Source organism: Arvicanthis niloticus, chromosome 11 (assembly GCF_011762505.2).
Source record: "Arvicanthis niloticus isolate mArvNil1 chromosome 11, mArvNil1.pat.X, whole genome shotgun sequence".
Lineage (NCBI taxonomy): Eukaryota > Metazoa > Chordata > Mammalia > Rodentia > Muridae > Arvicanthis > Arvicanthis niloticus.
In genome coordinates this window covers 23904386-23927932 of record NC_047668.1, presented here as the reverse complement: position 1 = coordinate 23927932, position 23547 = coordinate 23904386, and positions in this window count along the sequence as shown.

Here is a 23547-nt window from a genome sequence, read left to right as displayed (position 1 = left end):
TCAAAGTCTTACTCAATCAGTCTGACAAAGAGAACAAATCATGATAGCTTAGACCTCACTTCTGGAAAGGCAAAGAAGTTAGGCTATTGTCCATCTTAAAAATCAAAACAAAAAACAAAAATCTATGGTTGTTCCAGCTTCTGCTATCAGTGGTAAGTGGTGAGGAAAGTGCTATACTGAACGATTTATTTCCCCCAGTGTGTTAATCCAACAGATGATTCTGAAATATCACATTAAGATAAAATAAAGAAAACTAGACTTAAACCATTTGCCTATTCATTTCTCTACAGCTATTTAGCAGAACATTTTTCAAAATGATATCACACCTGCTGTGTGAACGTGTTATTCTCCAGGTACACAAATTAATTTCTTATTAACATCCTGCTCACAAGAATCTTAAGGTTTATCTTTATAGAAAAGAAGCAGAAATGAGTATTTGGCTGAGCCCAAAGGTGAGAAAAGTAAAGTACTTTAATTTGAAATAAGGATTAAGATGACATTTTTGTATATGCATAACATGAAATTACTGACATTGTTGCAATGACCAAATATTGAAACATGGCTTTTAAATGCTGATTTTAAGATTGCTCTTTTCAGACATCAACAACTCAGAGTTAAAAGATGGTGATAAGAGGAATGTGAACTCAACATAAGGTATCAGTTATTCTTATCCAGACACAAGGTACTCTACTCACAGTGTTTGGCTTTCATTTGATGCCCTCCTTTTCTGATTATATGACCTTTCTGATTATGTGGTCCCTTTTTACCAATTCTAATGGTTTTTCCTTGAAACGAGGAACAAACGTATCTCACAAGTTTGTGAGGACTGAATACATATAGAGCCCTTAGTTTCTGGCCAACAGCAATAGCTCATGGCTTGTGAATCCGAGGAAGTCACTTTGATATCAACGAAAACAACCAAAATCCAAGTTGGGCTGCATAGTTCTTTTATATACTGTTGGCTCATTGCAATTTCTGCAATAAAAACAGACTTCCAAATGCTACCGAGTTGTTACTAGTTTTATTGTGCAGCAACCTTTTATACAGTCAAAGAGCATCAGATAAAGTATGAACCAGAATAAAAAAATAAGTAAAGCTAATTTTATTATACTCAGTAAAATAATAAATCGCTTTACTACTTTATTATAACAAGCAAAATTCTGAATGTTGTTAAAATACACACTTTATAATTGTTCTTTTAATGTTGATTTCTAGGGAACTCTATTCATATAGTTACTATCAAACTAACGATTGGATTTGTGGATTTGGATCTAAAGATTAAATTGTATTCTGTAGTTAACAACACTAATTTGTACCAAGTATCCCATTTCGCCATACCCCCAAAATATAAAATTGTAAAGGGTCACCTGAGACTATATGAGAAGCCGAAGTTCCTGAGCACACAAATTATACCAAGATATTACAACTGTCAGTAGCAAATCATTTTACTATAACTTTCCATAATATTTAATACACATTTATTAATGACTCTAAAAACAGTGCTATACCTAGTTATCTCTAAGTAAATACTGTAAAATTTTAAGAAGATTTTTCAATGTATAGTTTATAATGTTATGTTTCTCTGGCAATATAAGTATCTAATAATCAACATATAATTTAATTTAGGTTGACTGCCTTAATTATGCCAAATAATAACAAAATATTGAAATTACAATATTAGAACAATGCATCATAGAAAAGTCAGATTTTTTTCAGACATGAAGTCTATTTTGAAACTACACTGTGATTCTGCTTAGATGGAATCTAAGATTCCTTTGCTGTTAGTTTTATCTAGAATAGATGACATAAGCTACATTTCAATCTTGCCTTTTCAGAAATGACTTACGTTCACTGGGTTTCAGTATCTTCACATCCAGAATCAGTGGAATTATATTTTGTTTTATTACAGTCAGCTAAATGGCCCTAAAGCTGAATTGCATCTACAGATAACATAATAGTTTTTATATCATCTATATTGTGAAATAGTTCAAGTAAACCAGCAAAACGTAATAATTTTGATACAAGTTTTTCTTTCTCATTCTAAAATGTACATAGTATGTCTTTACTCCTCATTATTCTTGCTTATTCTCAGTCTCACCCATTGAATTCCTTCTTTTCAACAAGCCCTATCTTACTTTGATATTTATTTTAATATACTTAAATTTTGATTCCCTTCCTGAGCATGAGTGGAGGGTTATTTAATGGAACATGCACAACATCCCTGAAGAAAACAACATCCCTCTCTCAGAACCAAAATCCCTTGGTAAAGAATGAGGCTTTGTGAAGCCCTTTGTCAGGCATGGTGAAATAGTTGCAGGTCCAACCATGTTCAAGGAACAATTGGTATGGTGAGTGTATGAACTTCAGAACAATAAAGTGGGAGATGAGAAGAGATAATGAAGGGAATTTAAAACTCAGTACATACAGTATAAAACTGTCAAGGAATATTTCTGAAGGCTCAGGAAAGTGAATACAGACTGCTATGTTAGGATCAGGAGTCTACAAAAAGCATATATAATGATCATTACAATCTTGATACACCTCAAAGGGCTTTCCAGAGACCATTCTGTAGGAAATTGTTTAAATTAGTTATATGAATAAAATTTAGGGGTGTCCGAGTTTCAGAAAGTTATATGACATATTTTCATCATTTTCGTGTGTGTTCGTGGTCCTAGAGTGAAAATGATTTTCTTTATACTATCAAACCAGTCCATAATCCAATGCCATTTTGTTGATGTCACAGAAGAGAGAGAGAGAGAGGGAGGGAGAGAAGAGGCAAATCTTTTGCAAACCATGTGTGGACACTGATCACTTTGAGGAAAAAGGAAATTGATTGAAATGGTCATACAGAAAGTTCATATTTTAAAATAATTTACATATGCTTCTCAGAAGTACAATTCCATCATTAAGGAGCCTCACAGGTTTCATAGGCAGACTGAGCTACTGTTTTATTGCAATTTATTCGAATCACATGCTTATAGTGAAGGGCATAACTTGGAACTGAACATTAAACATAATTACTGAGACTGGAGAGAGATTGGTGTAATAAAGGCCATCACATGTAACTGACATGAAGAACTTGCTTCCCAAAGTTTTTTAAAAATAAAAATTCCAAGATTTTTGTTCAATATTTTGAAAAGTGCATGGATTTTCCTATTTTTGTGTATCATATATTATATCCTATAGTGTCATTATTTATAACTACAAATGGTAGCAAAACATGGTAGAAAACTCTAGATATTCTAACTTAAAAGTTATTAAATATGTCTCTATTCAGATATTATTTTAAAGCACAAGAAATTCCACTCTTTAAAATATCATTTTCTTTTTTATTAATTAATAATTTTATTTATTTACATCCCAAATGTTGCCCCCCCCCCCATTGCAAAGTTCTTTACCCATCCTCCTCCTTCCCTACTTTGGGTATCCATGGAACATCCAATCTCTACAGGATTAAGCACATCCTCTCCCCCTCAGAACAGATAACACATGATGGTCCTTTATTATATATGTGCCAAGGGCTCAGAGAAGCCCAAATATGCTCTTTGGTTGGTGGCCCAGTCTTTGAGAGCTCCCAGTGGTCCAGCTTAGTTGACACTGTTGATCTTCCTATGAAATTTCGTCTCCTTCAGTTCCTTCAATCCTTCCCCTAACTCTTCCATAGGCGTCCTGATCTCAGTCAGGCTTGGTTGTATCTGCATCTGTCTCAGTCAGCTGCTGGTAGAGCCTTTCAGAAGACCCAACTTGATTAGAAAGTATTGAGTTATCCATGGACTTGCCCTCACTTATGAACAACCAACCTTCCTTCTCATTTGTCACAGTTAATGCCTTTATATGGATATATGTCTATCAGTCAACGTTTACCATTTATATTAATATATATTGTTGTGTTGCATATCTTATAGATTTTAACAAGTGTATAATGAGATAAACCTATCACTATATCATTCAAAATAACTTCACTATCCTAAAAATCCTCTGTAACCCACTTTATTTTTATTTTGCCTCAGCATTTTGCTAACTCTGATTTTTCCTATCCCACCATTTTGCCTATTTCAGGACATTGTACCATTTAAATCACACTGTATCTCAGATGGACTTCTTTCCATTAGTAGTATACATCTAAGGTCCCTCCAGGTCTTCTCCTGGCTGGATATATCATTTCTTCTTGGTGAATAATGTCCTGTTGTCTTACGTAAGGTACATGTTCCATTCATATTCTAAATGACATCTGCCTACTTCCATGTTTGTGACTCAAATAATTTTTATCACCATACAATTTTTAAATAACAAGCCAATAAATGTTGATCTATCTAAGTGTCTCGAATCAGAGGCTAGGGAAACAGACTTGTGAAATTTTGTCCATTTACTGTGCTAGTTCTATGAAGTCTTGGAAATAGCAATACTTGATGAAAAAAAACTTCTCTGCCAACATGCTCCACTATACAAAAATGAGATTTACCAGAAGAATTTTTATGTAAAAATATTCATCCTTGCATATGGATAAGTTAAGAAATCTAGATTAAGCTTAGCATGGTGTGGTTGTATAAACACAAAGTTTTATTAAATTGTCATTGTTTTTCATCAAAGGTTTATACTATGTACAATGGGCCAGATCTGTCTTCTACTGCCTGTTTTTATTAATAAAATTTTGTTGGAATGTAGCCATGATCATTCATGTATTGTCTACAGCTGCTGTTGTGGATTTGAATAGTTGTTATGGACCATCTGTCCTACAAAATATTTACTATCTGGTCTTTTACAGAAAATTTCTGCCAGCTAGTTGCATGTAAATATATAACTCGCCGTTAGCCATGGGTACTGTAAATGGAAGAAATAAATGGTGCCTCATGGAAAAATTTGTTAACTAATAGATACTATAATTATTTCAGCAGGAGACTGGTATAAATCACAGAATATGGACAAATACTTCATAATCTAATGTAGTCAGATAAAGCTCATACCTCCTTATTGTTTGCATACAGCAGAATAGGAGACTCTACGTTTTGTGCCAGTTAGATAGTTATGTTACCTCTAAATTTATTTCATAGTCTCAGGTTACACCTTTAACATCGAATATTAACATTGTTCAGGAAAAATTAACAGTTGTGCTATGTGTAAAAGTAGAGATGAAAATGAAAATTAAAAATATACAAAATATTATAAAAGATAAATTCTACAACTTACTTTTCTTACTTCATGTGAGGTGTGTGTGTGTGTGTGTGTGTGTGTGTGTGTGTGTGTGTGTGTGTGTGTGTGTGTGTGTGTGTGTGCACCTTTTAAAAAATATTCCTTGCTGAAGGCCCAATGAAAAAATTCAGAAACAGTTTTGTAAAGGACTAGTCAAATTTTCATAGTTCTATTTTAAAGGTCTTTGTATTATTTTTTTCTCAAATAGCAAGGAGGATTTTTGTTTACCTAAAACAACCAAATTTTTTATTGTTAGTGAACAAAAATACCACAAGATTAAAACAACTGTTTTATTTGCTCAGATCACCAGCAATTTCCCTAAACTGTCCATTTGTTTGAATAATTTTACTGGTTCATAATAGCAAATATGTGTTCTCTAATGGTGACACTGTCACTCTTATTTATTTCCTACAGAACCAAAGGCTCATTGTAAATGGATAAATATTGCAGCTGTTTCTACAAAACCACTCAGATTGTTTAATTAAATTTATTTGCCTGAAGCACATGATATGTCGTAAAATATTAGGAGTCACAGAATTTCATTTTAAATTATCTGTTACCTTAATTTATCTTCTTTTATTAAAATTCTCATGAATAAGCCAGAGATCTTTTTCATATTATAAGCTCAAACTAATTTCAAGGCATCCTCTAAAGAGACAATCTTTAAGCCCAATTGCTATGTCCTTCAAAACAATTGATTTCAACAAGCACCTTGTTTTGAAAGGTTAAGTAGATAATACAATTTCTCTTTTGATCTTGATTCCAATTACTATAAAATAAGTGAAAACCTACTAATGTTAACAGTAACAAAGGAGTAATGGAGAGAGATGATCTTTGGCTTTTATTTAACTATAGTATCTTCTTTATGATTTCCTTTCTATGTCCTCTGCTATACCTTCTGAAACACAGTAACAAAACTGTCGTGGCATAAAAGCCCACTGTGAAAAGCCAGGTTGTCCCTGCCTTGTCTTACCTTGAAGCTATGGGAAGATCAGTTTATCTCTCTAAATAATTCACAAATATCTTAATTAATTTAAATTGATAAAATCATTCATTTCAAAGTTTGCATGAATTTTAATGTTAATAGTCTCAGTTCTTAATGATGTTTTATTGACTTAATTTTCAAAACTATATATTTATATTAAATTATTACTAGTATTGAATGATTATTTTTACTTACTATTGTTTCCAAAAGTTTATATTATATGACTAAAGATTACATTTTATGAAAAAAAGACTAAAATGTCATGATGGATATGAAATGTTTGAGCATGATTTGACTTATATTAGATTATTTTTTAAACAGAAATTATAAATAGCCTATTTTCTATTTCAAGTTTCAGCTCAAAGACTTACAAATATAATTTATAGACCCCAGTGATAAACTCCACTGTAACAAGGAAGTACACAGCACAGCAGGCTTCTCTGAAGCTGTGAAATCTACTTAAATGGCATCTTTTTTCTTCTTCCTCCTCTTCCTACTTTTTCTCTTCTTTCTTCCAGGATAATAAGAGTAAAAGAGCATATTTTCAGAAGGAAGATGGAGAAAAGAGTTATAATTTCTATTAAAAACAATGACAAGGAAAATATGTTGAAGTCTTTTGAGTGTAACTTTGAATGGTTCCTTGATGAAAATATCAGAATACGAATTTGCATAGTTCTTTTTAAAACTGTCATCATGTATTTGAAATATGTGGTTATTCACTGAGAAGAATTCTCTGACATGCTTTTTTTTTTTTCTTTTGGTTAGCCAATCAAGCAACCTGGGCACTGCTGAGGAGGAATTTTGTAGAAGTAAACTGCCTTTCCAAGTTGCTAGGAAACAGGAAATGAATGATAGACTCTTTAAAGTAGGCAGTTTCTGGTAACAGAAAAAAAAAAAAAAAACAGGAGAGATTCAAAATGGGAGAGGCACTCGATCTGACTGTTAGTTTGAATAGAGATGAAGCTGGAGAAAGGCATACAAGTAGCTCTTGGAGAAGAACCTTGTTATTCAAGGATGATCCATAAAAATCCCTTTATGATTCTGCACCACAAGAGTTGTTTGCAAGTCCCCATCCTTCCCTGAGGATAGTTTAATGGTTATTGCAGGAGGGACAGTTTCTTCAGTGTTGCATCCATTGGTAAGTTATCCATGCTGATATACATAGACCCTAACCATATTGCTATAACCATTCTTAATTAAATTCAATAGATCACACAGAAAAGATCAGAAGTTGGACCTGATAGGAAGAAAAAGGCAATTAATTGCAGGATGAGGAGAGATATAGATGATAGTAATGGAGTGACCATGATCCTAACACATTAAGTACATGTAGATGGATTTTAGTTCAGCAACATGGCTGCTCTGCTAAGTGTTCAAACCCAAAGACCTTCTAGATCCTGCCAGAGTTTAGACACACCCTGAATTATAGTATGATCTGGATGGAATACAGACATGCCCTTAGTACACATCTTCAATCCATAACAATAAAGGTAAGGTTTGTTTGTAGAAGGAAGCAACCATGTTTGAAAATGAAACCTAATTAAGTGGCAGACAAACTGAGAAATCATGGAAAGATTTGACAGAATGAGTCAGAGATAGAAAATGACCAACCATTCTAACATCTGAAAGAATCAAACTCAACTTTTATAGCACCCTCAGAAATAAACTTGAACTAAATGTGTGACTTTTCTATCACTCAAATTTATGTAATTTCTATAAAGAAAGACTGACATAAAGGTACTTGGCAATGTCTTCTTGTACATGACACCAAACTGTAGGTAATGAAATCAAAATAAAGTAAAACTACATGAAGCTAAAATCTTTCTGCTCAGAATAATTATTAACAAGGTATAAAGAAAATTTACTAAATAGATAAAATATTTGAAAATCATATAACCAATAGAGACTTCATATCCAAAATATATAAGGCATTCATAAAACACAGTAGTAGAAAACAACTTGAGTAAAACTTGCCCTAAGTAGCCATCTATTGAGGGAGCCACACAAATGGTCAATGGGGCTACAAAATGAACCTACTCCATGTTAGAAGTACCCAGGGAAACATTCAAAAACAACTGTAATATACCACTTCATCAGAGTAAAGATGTCTATTACTGGATAGTCAAAATGTAAGTGTTCATGGAGATGTAGAAATAAGGAATTGGAGAGATGGCTCAGTGGTTAAGAGCACTGACTGCTCTTCCAGAGGTCCTGAGTTCAATTCCCAGCAACCACCTGGTGGCTCACAACCATTTATAGTGGGATCTGATACTCTCTCCTGGTGTGTCTGAAGACAACAACAGTGTACTCACATTAAATGAATGAATGAATGAATCAATCAATCAATCAATAAATAAATAAATAAATATTTTTTAAAAAATAAAAAAAGAAGGAATACCCTGTATGCTGTTGATAGGAGGAAAATACAGATATTGTGAAAACCCTAAGCCAGCGTCTCACAAATTTAAAAATAGATCCACTGTATGACCCAGCAATCCTAGTTATGAAAATGTGTCCAAAAGAAATAAAAATCACTATCCTAAAGAAATATTTGCATTGTCATGTTTATTTCTGTGTTATTCACAATACTTAAGGTATGTGAAAATCTAGTGTTCATATATGTTGCTATAGAAACAAATTAGTAGGAAATATAAGAGCATGTTTCAGTCACAAAACCAAGGAAATTTTTCTGTTTGTAAAACATTGGTGGATCTTGGGGACATTTTACTACCAAAATCATACCAGTCACAAAATAACAAGTATTGTATGATTTCACTTACAGAAATATCTAAAAACTTGTCCTGAAAGTGACAAAGAAATATTTACAATATGTGTTTGGAAAATGGGGTAGAGGGTATGAGTTAAAAGGCATAGACAGACAATTAGTTATAAGATGATTTAAGTTGGAGTATAGTGAACAACTCTATTAATACAGCTTATAACAATGAATTGTCTCCTTGTTACTGGTAAAAAGTAGATATCAAATGTTCTCTCCAGGCACAAAAGCACAACACGGGTAGCTATGTGAAATGATGGATATGTTAATTAGCCTGATTGGGACATCATGGTACAATATCTGTCTATATCAAATCCTCACACTGTAGCTCAGTAAATCTGGGGTGGAGAGGAAAGGTTCATCACAACCGACAATCTGTCATTCAGCTGCCCAGGTAAGTCATTCAATGAAAAGGATTGCAAGACACTGGAAACAGACTTCGTATTAAAATTTCAGATGTGATGAGACTAATGACAAAGTGATACCAGTGTCCTCTGTTGGATGTCTTGGACACATTTAAAATCTAAAGTAAATTAGTTATGAATGTCAGCGTACCAATGCACTAATGAAGATTAACAAAGAGCTCAGAAGAAATTGAACAAATGAACTGGAAACAGAGTGATTGATGCTGTGATGTTGCTAAAAGGCCTATTGAGAAAACTCATCTCTCAACACTCTTCAATAGGTACGGAAAGCTGAAATAAATGCAGAACACTAGATCTTCCACTTGGCTTAACAGAAGATTGAAAGTGTTTTTCAGTAGAAGTGGAAAATATATTACTCAAGGATATTATCAGTGCTAATATTAATTATTAATATCACTGTTCATTGGTTGTCTGTATTGGGTATGTGCAATTCACCTGCCCATCCTACTGCTTCAGATCAGCTACCCATATTTTATTAACTAGAAGTTAAGGTGAACTGGGTGAAGGTGAGGCTGAAATGTGAGGGTTATCATAGAAGTTCATGCTAAATTCTGATATTCTATTTGGTATAAGGTAAAGATATTATTTTTAAATTCTGCTCATTCCACTAAGAGAATGATGAAGGTGAAGGTAAGTTTCTACTGCAAACTTTCTCTTTGTGCACAATGAGCCTACCATACACATCTAACACAAGCAAACATAGGTCTTTAAAACCACTGGATCTACCTGTAGTTAATTGAAGATTAACAACAGTTAATTGACCCAGTATTTTTGTTTCATGTATTATACTTTCCTTGCCTTAGTTAGAATAATGCTAAACTAGAAAAATAGTATTTTTTAAATGTTTGGGATGCTTTGTTTTTGTTTTTTGTATAATGAGTTTTTAGAGGTATTCTTTTCTTTAATATTTGGAAGCATTTAAAAAGTATTGGCACTAATTATTTTAAATATTAGTTAGAGTGTACCAATGAGACCATTTTTCATGTTAAGAAACTTCATTCCTAGTTATTCTGTAATTTTTGGTTAATATACAATTATTAGTGAGTACATACCATACATACATATTTCTGACCATCTACTCCTCTTGGGTGTGTTTGCTTCTTTCAGTTGTAGAGCTTTCAGGTGTGGTGTTAATTTGCTAGTATGGGATCTCTGCAGTTTCTTTATGAAGGCACTTAGTGCTGTGAATTTTCTCTTAACACTGCTGTCATTGTGTCTCATATGCTTAGGTGTGCTGTGTCTTCCTTTTCTTGGAATTCTATAAAGTCCTTGATTTCTTTTTTTATTTCTTCCCTGGTCAAGTTATCATTGAACAAGTTGTTCAGTTTCCATGAGTATGTGGGCTTTCTGTTGTTTTTATTGTTAATGATATCTAGCTTTAGACTGTGGTGATCTGATAGAATATATGGGATTATTTCAATCTTCTTGTATATGTTGAGCTTTGTTTGGGGTCTGATTATATGGTTGGTTTTGGAGAAGGTTCCATGAGGTGCTGAGAAGAAAGTATATTCTCTTGTTTTGGGGTGAAATGTTCTTTAGATATCTGTTAAATCTTAGTCTCACTGTATCTCTGTTTTTATGACCTGGTCATTGGTGGGATTGGAGTGTTGAAATTTCCTACTATTAATGTGTGATGTTCAATGTGTGTTTTGACCTTTCATAAGTTTTCTTTTACACATGTGGATGCCTTTGCATTTGGGTCATAAATGTTTAGAATTTAGACTTCCTCTTTGTGGACTTTTCCTTGATGAATATGAAGTTTCCTTCCCCATCACATTATATAACTTTTGGTTGAAAGTTTATTTTAATGGATATTAGAATGTCTACTCCAGCTTGTTTTCTTGGTAACATTTGCTTGGAAAACATTTCTCCAACATTTTACTCTGAGGTAGTGTCTGTCTTTGTTACTGAGGTGTATGTATTGTATGCAGCAAAATGCTGGATCCTGTTTATGTACCCAGTCTGTTAGTTTGTGTCTTTTAATTGGTGAATTGAGTCCATTGATGTTGAGAGATATTAAAGCAGATGATTGTTAATTCTTGTTATTTTTGTTGTTAAAAGTGGTATTGTGTTTGTTATTCTCTTCTTTTGGGTTTGTTGTGATATGTTTAATTTCTTGTGTTTTCCTTGATGTAGTTACCCTCCTTTTAGATTTCTTTCCAGTATATTCTGTAGGGCTAGTTTAGTAGAAAGACATTGTTTAAATATGATTTTCTTATGGATTATACTGATTTCTCTATCTATGGTGATTGAGAGGTTTTTCCAGGTATGGTATCCTGGACTGACATTTGTGTTCTCTTAGGGTCTGGATGACATTTTGTCTAGGATCTTATGGCTTTAGAGTCTCTGTTGAAAAGTCTGGTATAATTCTGATAGGTCTACCTTTAGATGCTACTTGGCCTTTCTCCCATATAGCTTTGTATTCATTCTTTGTTTTGTGCATTTAGTGTTCTGATTATTATGTGATGGGAGGATTTTCTTTTCTGATCCAATCTATTTGGTGTTCTGTAGGCTTCTTGTACATTTATGGCCATTTCTTTTTTTAAGTTAGGGAATTTTTCTTCTATGATGTTGTTGAAGGTATTTTCTGTCCCTATGAGATGGGAATCTTCATCCTCTTCATTTCCTATTATCTTTAGGGTTGACCTTTACATTGTGTCTGGAATTTCCTGAGTATTTTGGGTTAGGAGCTTACACTTAGTATTTTCTTTGGCCAATGTGTCAATATCTTCTATGGTATCTTCAATGTCTGAGATTCTCTTTTCTATTGCTTGTATTTTTTGGAGATGCTTGCATCTGTGTAGGGCAGCAGAGCATGCCAGGAAGATTGGTAATGTAGAGAATGTCTGAGACCCTGGTACCTAGGTACCCACCTGAGAGATGGTAGGCTCTGCTCTGCTACCTGCCAGATTCTTGGCTTGGAACACATGTCCTCTCCATGTTGATCATGTAGCCCAAAACAGAATTCTCCATGCTAGTAAGGCACATAGAGATCCTGAGAGTTTAGTCAATAAGCTTCCCTTCCCAGACATTCTTCCCTGTAAAAAGAAGTTTAATCTCTGGTTGACCCCAAGAAGTTGGTATGCATCCAATTTCCACAGTGAACAGTTAATAAATGGTATAAATAAACATGGACTGTCTCTTCCATCTAAATCACCATGGGAAGCATGGAGAAGGCCTTTAGATATAGTGTCATAGCTTAAGTGTTCTGTAGAAAGTCTCTCTGCACTTCCAGACAATCGCTGCTACATTTTTCAGATAACTGCCACTATCTTTTCCAGATAACTGCCTCTATATTTCCTGATGAGCTCAGTTGGATTTCCCTATTTCCTCTGTCCTGGATTTGTTGTGGTCCTCAGCACTCGAGCCCCAATGGTTCTAGCCTAGTTGTGGGCCCATGGACCCTGATCCTTTGTTTCCAACTCTTCTGTGAAGCATCCATTGCCTGGGAGTCAGAGAACTGCAACTTCAGCTTCCCCCATCTTAGACTTAATTCTTCCACCCCTTAAGAAGTGTCTCATTGCTGCCCTGAAGCCCAGCACCCAATGGTGGCAGCACTGGGGAAATACAGCCAAACACTCCTGTGCTTCACCACCTGGTATGTCCTACATCCCAGCATCAGGTCAGAATGAGGACCCACAAATCTGTAATTCCTGATCCTTTTGCTCCAGGGCTGACTCCATTTGTGATTTCTTTATTGTTTCTATTTCCATTTTTAGGTCTTGGACTGTTTTATTTAATTCCTTCACCCACTTGATTGTATTTTCCTGTATTTTTTAAGGGATTTATTTGTTTCTACTTTAAGGACTTTTACCTGTTAGCCTGTGTTTTCCTGTATTTCTTTAAGGGAGTTATTTATATTCCCCTTAACGCCATCTATCATCTTCATGAGATGCGAGTTTAGGTCAGAATTTTGATTTTCAGGTATATTAGGGTATCCAGAGCTTGCTGTGGTGGGAGAACTGGGTTCTGATGGTGCCGAATTGCATTGGGTTCTGTGGCTTATGTTCTTGCCTGTGCCTCTAACCATCTGCTTATCTGGTATTAACTTACCCGGGTATCTCTGGCTGCAGGTGGCATACTTGAAGGTAGGTAGAACACTGTGACCTGGGTTAGAGCAGGCCTCCTGGAAGGCAAGCAATGATGTGTCTGGTTAAGTCATGTGGGCTCCTGTGTCCCTGATTAGGATAGACTTCTTATGTTTCTGGTTGGGGCAAAATTCCTGCGAGAAAGTCAGGCTTTGGGTTGCAGGGCCAGGGACCCTGGTTGCAGATGTAGCTGCAAACCAAAAGATCTGTGTCCCTGGTTAAGGCAAAACTCTTGTATCCTTAGTTATTGCAGACTTCCTGGGAAACAGGCAGGTTGTGTCCTGGTTACTACAAACCTCCTAGGAGATAGGCAAGCCATGGGGCGTGGGAGGGTATCGTAAGGCTGTCTGGCTTAGGTGGAGTAGGAGACTGGAAGATGAAACTTGAGGAGTAGTGGTAGGTCCTGGATCAGCTGGGCTCTGTGGGTGTCCCAGCTGATGTGGGCATTTGAGTGGAATTCTCACCTATATCCCTTGTTCCTGCAGATTTCCTGGGAGATAGCAGGCTGTAAAATGTGGGAGGGACCCACTGATATCTTGTTAATTCTTTTATGCTAATATTTAGTATTAATTGGTTCTCTTGGTCCAGAACTGATTTGGAGGATTGTTTATCAAGTTGTTGATACTAGCATTGCTAGCATATAACAAAATAATATGAATTTATTTAGTACAATAATACAATTGCCAAGATTTAGTTCATAACATACATATTAAAAATAGTTGAAATAAATGTATCTGTACATAGGCAATTGTTAAATTTCAATGCTATTGAATAGAAGCGAAAATTTTATACATTCTTTTATATTTCTGTGTGGTTAAAATTTTTAATTGCAGAAATTTCAGATAGTATAATTTTAAATTTTCAAAGATTGTCCTTCAGCCATGTAATGAAATTAGAGGTTATCATTCATGTACATCTTTCTAGCAAGAAACTGGTGGGAAATTGGAGAATCAAAAACTTGTTAGAGACATAAAAAAGTTAAATGTGTACAGAAATAGTTGCCAAAATACATATTTGTAAGCACTATTCACTGACACAGATGATACTATACACCCTTTCTGCAAGCAAATGGAGCCTTCAATGAGAAAAATCACAGAAATGATAATTTTCGCAATCCTCTTGAAGCTGAGCACAAGATATCAAGGGAGGAACTAAATTCAGGAGTTCCACTCTTTTGCAGGTGGAGGTAGGTGATAGACATACTTTTGTAAACTTTACTTCTAGAAACCCACAGTTTCTCAAAATGAAGATCTAGAAGGATTCTTTCCTAATGCTGGTGAGAATAGTTGGAGGATTATCACTACAGAATAATGTCAACTGTCTTGAGCAAAGGTATACATATTAGGGAATGAATTCAACCAGATCCTTAACCCAGAAGAAGCAAACTCAGCCCACTATAGGTAGGATAACAGGTTTGTTTGAATCTTCAAATAAGCCACTAAAATATTCTTCTGTTATTAACCTCTATGAGTCAATATAAAATAATTGTGAATAATTATTTGTTAATTTTATATTTTATATGAATTTTTCTAAACATTCTAACAGTCTATAAAGCAAGGTCCAAACATCTGAAGTATGTTGCACAGTTTTTAAATAAAATCATTAATTAAAAGAGTAATAACTGGAAAATTTCTTCTTAACATATGCAGATTTATAATAATATAGGAAAGATGCTATACATAATCACAAAATGCAAAGAGTTCATAAAGTGCTCTCTTAACCACTGAACCATCTATCTAGCCTCAAATTTTGAATACAGTTTATGAAAACATGTATATATCCCAGTTTGATAAGATTGGAAGAAAGCATGCAAGCTTGAGCATTTCTAGAGAGACATGCTCTAGAAAATAAATGGCCTGGATTTGTGAGATCAAGGAAAAACATATAGCTTTGACATTAGATATAACAAATAATCTAGTCTGGGTATATCCACAGAAAAAGATTCTGAAAGAAGTTCAAAATTCATCACTGGAATGACTGGTAAATGTGATTTTCCCCTAAAGCTCTATAGCATACACCAGAGAAGATGATCTCTTCTTTATGAGAGACAATAACAATGCATTTTTCAAAGAGATGAAAAGCCAATGAGACATGGCACCACTAAAGAAATAATTTCCCTGTAAGCAGCTCAAAGGAAATGGAAATCAAATTGCCTGACAAAGAATTCAAAGTAACTGTTTAAAGGAAGCTCACAGAGTTATAAAAGAACAACACATTTATGTATGCCCTCAAAAATGGCTCAAACAGATACATAAAACAAAATATTAAAAACAAGAGTGATTCAACAATGATGCAGAATTCTTTAAAGAGCCCATAAATTTTAGGGTGGAAGAATAAAATACACAATAAAGAAAATATGTCAGATTATCAAGTTTCCACCATAGACCTGGTTACAGAAAGTATAAATACAAATACATAAATCTACAAATCAAAGGGATTTTTTCTGAAATTCTTTAGTCAGTGAAAAAAGCAGATCAGTAATGAGAGGCTGATGTTGAGTCAACAGAAGATAACAAAAATGCACATCCTAGAAGCCTCATAAAGTGAGGAGAAAGGAGCAGAAATCTTAAAGAAAAATTCTAAAAATATGAAAATCTGGGGAGAGGAAAATATATCTAGGTTTATAAAGCTCAAAAGCTCCTAAGAGAATCTATCTATTGAAATATTCACTAGTATGTCTTATAAAAAGTTGTCAAAACTCAAAGAACACATTCTGAAAGCTTCAACAGACTTGTCATATAAAATAAACTATCCTAATATTATCATTGGATTTCTCAGTACAAACTTCACCTTGAAAAGAGTAGGCTAATATATTATGAGAAAAAGGAAGATCAAGAAGGAATGGGAAGGGAGAAAGAGAAAAGAAGGGGAAAAGAGGAGTAAGAAAAATGGACAAGAGGAGGAAAACAAAGAGGAGACAAGAAAGAAGAGGAGGAGGAAGAGGAAGAGCAAGGAAGAAGGAAAAGAAGAGGCAGAGGAAGATGATGGGGGAGTAGGAAGAGGGCAAGGAACAGTAAAAGTGGAAGAAGGGAAGGAAGGGAAGAAAGAAAACCAGCTCTCAACAAAAGATACTTTTAAAAATCTGGTAAAGCTATTATTATTCATAAATGAAATCCATGACCATTAGACATGCCTTAAATAATGTTAAATGGAATTATGTAGGCTGATAAGAAACCACACTAAGTAACATTTAAAAAAAAAATAGTCATGGAAGTTGAGAATTGACTGTTCAAAATGAAATATGGTTCAAGGGCCACAGGAACAAACTATATAACAACTAAAAATGAATGTACAAAATGTCAGTGACAAGACCTCATCTATCTATAGTTCTCTACATTTCAATTTAATTCCTTAGTCAGAAGATACAGAATAAATAAACTCTAAAAATAAAAGCAATATCCATGTTTATGCTGCTTATAAAAAATATACTTCAAATTTAAGAAAATGTATAGCGTACAAATGAAAGGTTGCAAAAAGGCATTTCATATTGAGTAGACAGGCACCTATGCCCTCTAAAATAGACTTTAAGTAAAAACTGTTCTGGTTGTCAAGGAATGCAACAGAATGATGACCAAATGGTGACTTTATCTGATCTTATCCAAAAGACCAAAAGCGATAACAAAGCAGTAACTCCATTAGGAGAATGGAACAATCAGAAATGTCCATGAACATATCGTATCACTTAAGTAAACAAATTATTAACTGATCTGGAGTGAGAAAGCTCACTACAATAACACAAGTATTTAATTTTTACAATTTTTACATTAATTGGACATAAAATCAATATAGTCTTATTAGAATTGAGGGACAGCTTGGGCTAAAGTTTTAACAAAAATACTCAAAACTTTCCACCCAAGAGTAGAGGTTAAAGATCTCTCAAGCTCAGAGAAGACACTTATTTTTTCAGACTGAGTATGTACTAAGGCACAAAAGTCTTCAAATGTTTCTGAAAGATGCAATCATGTCTAGTAACATTCCCAACCACAATGCCATAAAATAAGAAGTCAGTAACATGAGGAAAACTGGAGGTATTATAAACATAAAAATTTAATATTATAAAAACAAATGGATCAAGAATACGGGATCAAGAATAAAAAGTGTTTCTTCACAGATATAAATAAAAACACAACAAATCAAAATTTACAAGGTGCAGCAAAAGAAGTTGTAAGAAACAGGATTGATGCATGCCTTTAATATTTTAATCACAGTAATGGAAGGTAGAAGCAGACTGATCTCTGTGAGACTGAGGCCAGTCTGGTCTAGGTAATGAGTTCCAGGCCATATAGCTAATGAGCAGAGGCTAAATAAGTCAAAACAAAACAAAACAAAACAAAAAAAACCCCACAAAACACAAACAAACCACCACCAACAACAACAACAAAAAGCAAAACACAAAACAAAACAAAAAACACCAGCTGTTAGAAATAAAGTTAGAGTAATGAATGTTTACCTACTGGAAAGAGAATGATCACAAATTAACAATCCCAAAGAACTAGAAAAATGTAAAAGCAAAGCCTAAAATCAAAGAAAGTATAACATAGAAAAGACCATAGAAACCAATAGAAAATGAATAGCACTTAGTTATGTTTCTAGAAATGATAGAGTTAACCTACTAATAGCTACCAAAAAGAGACCCATGGGATAAAAAGGTAGCCAGGAACCACCACTAACAATTAAAGGCCAACAACATGGATAATCTAGGAGGAGATAAATTCCTAGGTGCCTATCATTTACTAAGACTAAGTCGTGTAAAAATATAAAATCTGAGCAAAGGAATTAAGTTTCTTTTTTTTAAGTTATTTTACCTCCTGAGTCTCTGGTACTCTCTAAAGGGTTCCCCCTGCCTGAGGCTGCTTATTTCCATTCATTCCCTTGGCCCTCTGGGATTCTCTCCCATCTCTCCCCACTCCACACACACACACACCATATCTGACCCTATTCCTTTTTTCCTGTCCCCCTTTCCTATCCCAACCCAGAACCCTTTCTCCCTCTGCCTCCTGTGATTATTTCCTTCCCCCTTCTGAGTGGGATTGAAGCCTCCTCCCTTGGGACTTTCTGCTTGCTACACTTCTTACAGCAATAGCCAATATCAAATTAAATGGAGAGAAACTAGAAGCAATCTCACCAAAATCTGGGACAAGACACAAATAGTATACAATTTCTTGGTGTAACTCTTACCAAGCAAGTGAAAGATTTTTATGACAAGAACTTCAAATCCATATAAAAAGAAATAGAAAACAACCTCAGAAGATGGTAAAATCTCCCACAGTCACAGATTGGTAAGATTAACATAGTAAAAATGTCCATCTTAACAAAAGCAATCTATGGATTCAATGCAATCTTCATCAAAATTCTAACACAATTCTTCACAGAAATGGAAAGAGCAATCCTCAACTTCCTATGAAAACACACACACAAAACAAACAAACAAACAAAAAACAGAGGAGCCAAAAACAACTCTCAACAATAAAAGAACTTCTGGGGGAAATCATGATCCTTGACCACAAAATATACTACAAAGTAATAGTGATAAAAAATCTCATGGTATTGTTACAGAAACAGACAGGTTGACCAATGGAATAGAATCAAAAAACCAGAAGTAAACCCATACACCTATGAATATTTTGACAAAGAAGCCAGAAACATACAGTGGGGGAGGGGGGGAAGCTTCTTCAATAAATGGTGATAGTCTAACTGGTGGTCTATATGCTTCTGCCTCCTGAGTGATGAAATTAAAGTTGTGCTCCATCATACCCTGCCAAGAATAAAGGATAAGTGAAATATTTTTAAAATAATGATTTTTGGTATAGAAGAGTTAATAATGAGATATATTGAAAATGTACCTTTCATCCACATAAAATTATTTATATGTGAATCAGAACTATGTCTGTAGTTCAGTGAGACAAATTCTGGTCTGAAATTTTTCATATAAAGACTAATTTTTTCTGAGTCAGTGTTTTATAATTATAGGACTATTTAAAAAGCAGAAATGTATAAAGGATGCCTTATACACGTATCTGATAACCTCAAGGAAGAAAGTGGCATAGAGTGAACTAAAATTTTAATTATTTAATGTATAAGTGCTCTGCTGAGTATATATCTGCCTGCCTCAAGAGGGCATCAGATCCCCCTATAGATGGTTGTGAGCCACCATGTTGTTGGTGGGAATTGAACTTATGACCTCTGGAAGAGCAACCAGTGCTCTTAATCGCTGATCCATCTCACCTGCAAGCTGAAGGGCCCAAATAAGGGCCTCAGTCCCACTTGGGAAGGAGAAGAAAGCAATCACAAAGGGGGAAGAAGAGGGGTACCTGGAAAGTGGACAAAGAGGGTTGAGAGGGAAAGAGAGGAACATGATCTGGTACTGGGTAGCGGAAAAGGACTGAATCCCTGAGGGTCAGCAGAAAGAATGGAAACAGGCAACCTCGGGAGCTTGGGGAAACCCTCCAGAATGTACAAGAGACATGAGAGGTTAGAGATGCTCAGAACTCAAAGGGAGGGACCTTAGATGAAATGCCCTACAATGGGAAGAGGAAACTTGTAGAACCCATCTGCAGCAGGAAGACAGGGCATCAAATGAGGGAGGGGGCTGCCATCCTACAGTCAAAACTCTGACCCATATTTGTTCCTGTCTGAAAGAACTGCAGGGATGCAAACGGAGAAGAGCCTGGGGAAAAGAAGGTCCAGGGACAGGCCCAAAGTGGGATCCAGCTTAAGGGGAGGCCCTAGGGCCTAATACTTTTACTGAGGCTATGGAGAGCTCACAAAAAGGGACCTATCATAACTGCTCTCTAAAAGACCCAACAAGCAGCTGAAAGAGTCAGATGCAGATGTCTACAGTGAACCAATGGACAGAGGCTGCTGACCCCTGTGGTTAAATTAGGGAAAAACTGGAAGAAGCTGAGGAGAAGGGTGACCCTGTAGGAGGACCAGCAGTCTCAATTAATCCGGACCCCTGAGATCTCTCAAACACTGGACCACCAACCAGGCAGCATACACCAGCTGATATGAAGTCCCCAACACATATACAGCAGAAGACTGCTGGGTTTGGGTTCAATCAGAGAAGATGCACCTAACCCTTGAGAGACTGGAGGCCACAGGGAGTTTAGAGGTTTGGTGGGGTGGGGGTATGGGGTAGAGACATCCTTGTTGAGACCGGGGGGCAGGGAGGAGGAATGTGATGTGGAACAGTTGGACGACGGACCAGAAGGGGAATAAAATCTGGAGTGTAAAAAGTTAAATAAATAAAAGATTTAAAAAAAGAGAGAGAGAGAGAGTGAACTAATAAGGAAGCCCTTCACTACTGTTCTTAGAAATAATAAAGGAATTTGAATTTCATTTAAATTTAGAATCATATGTTATCTAATAATCAAGAAGTAAACTCCTCGTTCCAGAAAAAAAAAAAAAAAAAGAAGAAGAATTAACACAATCACAGGCAAGACTATGTGTTTGGTTATTATACTTTTTAAATGAATTTTAATCTAGAAAACAATTTCTTTTCCTAATCACATTGATGGTTGCACATAGAATGTTAGTTCTCTACATAATGTCACACATTTTTAATTTTCCTACTAATGTTCATATAGAGAAATTTTACTGTTTTCTTGTTATCTATATTTTATGAACATTGGAAATTAGATGTAAAGGGAATGCATCGTATCACAAAGTATTTAAAGCCATTCAGCTTCTTATTAGTGATTCTGTAATGCCGAGGTCAGGTTAAAAATATCTGACTTTTCGATGGACTTTTCTATTTTTTCTTAAAAGTCAGCAAAGCAATCTCCTCTATCACCATCTTTCATCAGTGCCTTTGAAAAGAGAACTGCCAACTTCCTCTTTCTCTGACTCAGTCCAGAGTTGTTAGATTATGTAGTAGAGTATTATGTTCTATTTTACTTAGACAAGGAAATTCTTTCATTCACAAAACTACCACCTCCCTAACAGTTAAATATTCTGATTTTCATTTTTTCAAAAAAAATAAAAATCACAATTCTAAAAAAGTCTGAATTTAGATGTGATTAGATAGAACTACATATTCAAAGAAAAAATGTTTACCCCATCAAAAGATAGTCTAAAATTTATAACAATAGTTATGTGCATACAATCCACCTACCCCATGTCAACTTTTTTCTTCTAGTTTCATTTCCTTTCTTCCCTTCCCCATAGTCGCTGCCTCATATGCCAAGCCTGGGGAACCAAAGCTCTGTCTACCTCTCTTAGATCATGGGGGTGGGACAAGGCTTATATAAGAAAAGCTGGTATTTGTGAGCATCTGCTCATCTTGGATTAACCAGATTTGGGGACACTATAGAATTTACCATTTGAATATAAGCAGCATCAGACCAACCTACTGCAAGCAGCAAGCACCCTTAATCACTTGTTCATCTCTCCAGCCAAATTCTCTTTGATTTTTAATGAGCTAAAAATAATTAATCTGCTACATGAAAGACACAAAAATGAGAATAAGTATAGGAGTCATAGATGTTGTATATCTGACACCAAACAAGTTCACATTTTTCATAACTTTGATGAGAACAAGAGAGAGAAACTGGCCAGGCAATGTAAAGCACCATGTCTGAGCATGCCCCTGCTGGAGGCCAGGGATACCAGAAGAGAGTTCTGGTTCCTGATTTCTTCTCATTTCCTCTCTGAAATTAACACCTCTGCCTACGAGCTGTAAATAAGGATGCTCCTGAAACTGAAGAGAAGCATATTGACACCTTGTAAGTGAGCCAACTGGACTGACCACCTCCTCATGCACAACCTCCTTTTCAGCATCAGTTCTATAAAATAAATAAATAAATAAATAAATAAATAAATAAATAAATGAAAACAAAAACCAAGCAGTTAGATGGCACCCCATTCCCTGAGACCAGTCCTGCTAGACAAAAGTCCATTCATTCTTCCTTCCTGCCTGCTTGCCTGCCTTCCTTTCATATTTTCTTTTTAGTATTACACTAAACACTGGTTTAAAATGATTTAAAAAAAAAAAAAAAAGATGTCATTCAAGACTTTTGCAGAAAAGGACAGCGGCATTAAAACTGAATTTACCTCTTGCAACACCTATGTCTGGAAGTTTCTGCATGTTCTAGTAAGCCAACAGAGAAAGACTAGCAGATGTAGGGTAAATATTTGCATCTGACTGGACTATCTGTATATTTTCTAATTGTCACTTGGGGAAGGAAGCTCCTAAACCTCCAGAACAATTTGGAGTCATGCCTCTACCTAGGTTGATGATTATATTTCCAAGAGTGGTCTACAGGCCCTAAAGGAAGCGCTTTCTGGATTACAGGCAATGCATATATCAAAAGACAGAGAGAGTTTGAAGGTGGCTCACTGGCTTTGCTACCACTCCTGACCATTAGTGTTTAGTCCCCAGGAACGATTTGGAAGACTAGAACCAGTTCCCATAGTACGCTCTTCAGTATATAAAAGTGTGCCACGGCATCTCACCCCATCTCCAAGAAACACATACACTGACATACAGACATACAAAGTAAAGATATTAATATTTTTTTAAAAAAACAGAGAAAAAATTGCACAAGTTTCTAAAGTAAAAGTGCTAAGAAAAAAGGAGGTCAAAGGCAGACAGGCTAAATATAGTTGCACCAAAGGGAGGATTTAGAACATCTCCATCAAAAATTATGAGATACTGAAAGAAATGTCAAAAGCTTAGGTGGAAACCATCTAGTTGAACTGAGGCTATCAGTTATGTACTTAGCTTCACTAAGATTGTAAAATAAATAAAATCAAATCTTTTTCTGTAACGAGAAAGAAAATGCCAGGAAAAAAGAACGAAAGTGATTCCTCAATTTTCACTTGTTAATTCTCCTTGAAAGTCTTCATATCGAAGCAAGCTTGTGAGACAATTGAGTAGTGCATTCAAGCAGATAAATGGTTTTTCCCTCTGCCCAAGAAGCAAAAAATTATTTGACATGATATTTTCTAATTATTGGCGTAAATTTTCTCACCTTACCCATGTGCATCCTTTCTCGGCTCTAAGTGGGTGTGAGTGGCTTAAATGTTGACTCTGACAGAGAAGGAAACCACTCAGCCAGACAACTTGCACTGGGCCTTCCATGA